Raw genomic sequence first — 3,091 nt, 5'->3', positions numbered from 1 at the left:
ATATATATATATATATATATATATATATATATATATATATATATATATATATATATATATATATATATATATATATATATATATAAACACAGCATAAATGAGTACATCCCCTCTGAATAAATATAAAACATGTATTTTCTTAATGATCACTAATATAATTAATATAATTCATGGAAAGATGGCAAAATTGAAACATATTAAACATATACTTAATAAAAACAACAAAGTATATGCCAATATTTTCTGTAAGATAAGTAAATTAGCCAATTTTGTTTAAATGAAGGATTGCAGAAATGAGTACACCCTAGATTTAATTCAGAAAATGTATAATATTCTAGTACTTAGTATGGCCTCCAGAACTCTAAGTACACTGCTCTGGCCCTTCTTGGCACTGAGTGTACAAGTTCATGACAAATTTTCACATCTGTGCTGTTTAACTCCTGGAGGACGACCTCCTTAAATGCTCTGGGCTGCGTTTCCCGAAACCTTCTTAACGCTATGTCGTTCGTAAGTTATACCTTAAGTTGTACCTTTACGTTAATACGTGTTTCCCGAAACGTTCTTAGTTAAGTATACCTTCCGTAAGTGCTTCGTTCGTAAGGTTAGTCTGGACCACTCTTAGCTATACCTTATCGCTGTATACCTTATCGCTGTTCACAGCTCACTCCGCTAGTGTCCACCACTGTGCAAAAACTGTGCAAGAAAAAGTGCAGAATCAAATTAATATTACAATTTTAAAGTTGTAATATACCCAGTGTTCAATTAGTGTTCAATTGATTGAAGGGTTTTTATGCAAAGAACAAAACTGTCATTATACAGATGGTTGTTAGTTTTTCCATTATAATATACAAAGGCACATCGGCTGGCAAAATATTAGGCAGCACATAATTAGGAGTCTATTTAAAGGGAATTAATGTGATGGGGAGTTTGGTCAAACTATGGCAGCGAGACAGCGAATAGTTGTCCTAATTCAAAGACGGCTGAGTTAGTGTATGTGCACTATTTCATAATAGTGTCAGAATAGCTACAATGTCAAAAGATACAATTCTACAAATATGTCGCCTGCCACGGGAGCAAATTCAGCAGCTTTTACATCTTGTTGGTCCAACTTTGTCAAGACAAACCTAACGGAGCTTCCCCCATAAGCTGCTGGCGGCTCTCCGTTTTTATGCTGTGGGGAGTGTTCTGAAGTTGGTTGGGGATGGCTATTGTCTGAGTAAGACCTCGGTGTGGCGGTGCGTTCACACAGTCACAAACATCCTGCTCCGTCACGCCACCAATTACATAGCCTACGTATGCCTTTCACCAGGCACGAATTGTGATGGAGGCACATCAAGGCTTCCATGCCATTGCGGTTGTCCCGTGAGTAATTGGCCTTGTGGACAGGACACTTATACGGTGGTCGAGAAGTGCAGAACAAATCACAATTCTGAAAACAAAATAACAAATTACAAACGCAAATGCAAATGCAAGTCTAAAAAACAAAATAACAATTCACAAAACACAACAACAATTCAGAAAACATTATAACAAGTCAGAAAACACAATGACAAATCAGACAAACCGGAAGAGGTAGGTATAGATTGAGACAGCGCCATTGGTTTGGGATTACTCACCGCTGACTGGACGAGACTTCTGTCAATCAACAGATACAGGAAGAACCAGCCGAAGAACAGCAGAGTCGTGGTAGAAAGTTCGGAGATGGTATTAAAGTAGCTCAGTTTAAATGTATTGTATGAATTGCCCTTACCATGGAATAAAAAAATACGGGGTTTCTATTTACATTTAGTTAAAAGTGACTATAAATCATCAGCTCCAGTGGCGCTGTTGTCGGAATTTTGACGCGATCGACCCAGGGTATGATTCCACCTTTTGCCGAACTTTTTTATCCTCCATATTTTTAGCAATATGCTATTTACACTATGTGCAAATACCTATTTACACTATGTTAAAATAGCAGGATTTCTATGTATACTACTTGTTGCAAATAGTGGCATTTATCTGCACTTCAGTATTGTTGTACATTATAAAACAGTATGCAATAATTACGTATTGAGTGTAAATTATCATTTAAATTTTAATTATTAAATGGATGCCACCTTATTGGTACAATAAAGCCCTCCCTACACCTACCCTAACCCTACCCGATACTTTATTTTCAACTTTTTGATTATTTCCTTAATTTTTATTGAAAATAAATGCCTTTACGGTGTGATACGAGATTTGAAAAGGGATAAAAAAAAGTTAGGCAAAAAAGGGATCAAACCCGGGTCGATCGCGTCAAGAAGCCGATGACATGCGCTGAACCATCTGCGCCACTGGAACTGATGATTTACAGCCGCTTTTAAAGTGTTGACTATTTGCACTAAGTGTAAATAGACATCATATTTTTTATTCCATAGTAAGGGCAATTCATACAATACATTTAAACTGAGCTACTTTAATACCATCTCCGAACTTTCTACCACGACTCTGCTGTTCTTCGGCTGGTTCTTCCCTGTATACGTTGATTGACAGATGTCTCGTCCAGTCAGAGGTGAGTAATCCCAAACCAGTGGCGCTGTCTCAAACTATACCTACCTTTTCCAGTTTATCTGATTTGTCGTTGTGTTTTCTGACTTGTTAATTTGTTTTCGGATTTGTTGTTGTGTTTTTTGACTTGTTATTTTGTTTTCGAATTTGTCATTGTGTTTTCTGACTTGTTATAATGTTTTGTGAATTGTTGTTGCGTTTTGTGAATTGTTATTTTGTTTTTTAGACTTGCATTTGCGTTTGTAATTTGTTATTTTGTTTTCAGAATTGTGATTTTTTTTGCACTTCACGGCCACCGTACACTTATTCCCATCACCAACCCATCAGCGCTCGACCAGGCCTTCCTAATATATATGAACATGAGAATATAAATGACCCTTTCAAAATCAAGCGAAGCCAAACAGCCAGTTAATGTAGCTGGTTATGGCAGAATACTTTTGGCCATGAGGTTGCAGGTTCGCACTTGTATATATATATATATATATATATATATGATATCCAAGGTTGCATTTAGTTTGAAATTTGGATTATTTTATAAATGTAGTGAGCCCCGATAAAT

Source organism: Sinocyclocheilus grahami, unplaced genomic scaffold (genome assembly GCF_001515645.1).
Source record: "Sinocyclocheilus grahami isolate Dianchi unplaced genomic scaffold, SAMN03320097.WGS_v1.1 scaffold102.1, whole genome shotgun sequence".
In the NCBI taxonomy this organism is placed as follows: domain Eukaryota; kingdom Metazoa; phylum Chordata; class Actinopteri; order Cypriniformes; family Cyprinidae; genus Sinocyclocheilus; species Sinocyclocheilus grahami.
This window is presented reverse-complemented; position numbering follows the sequence as displayed.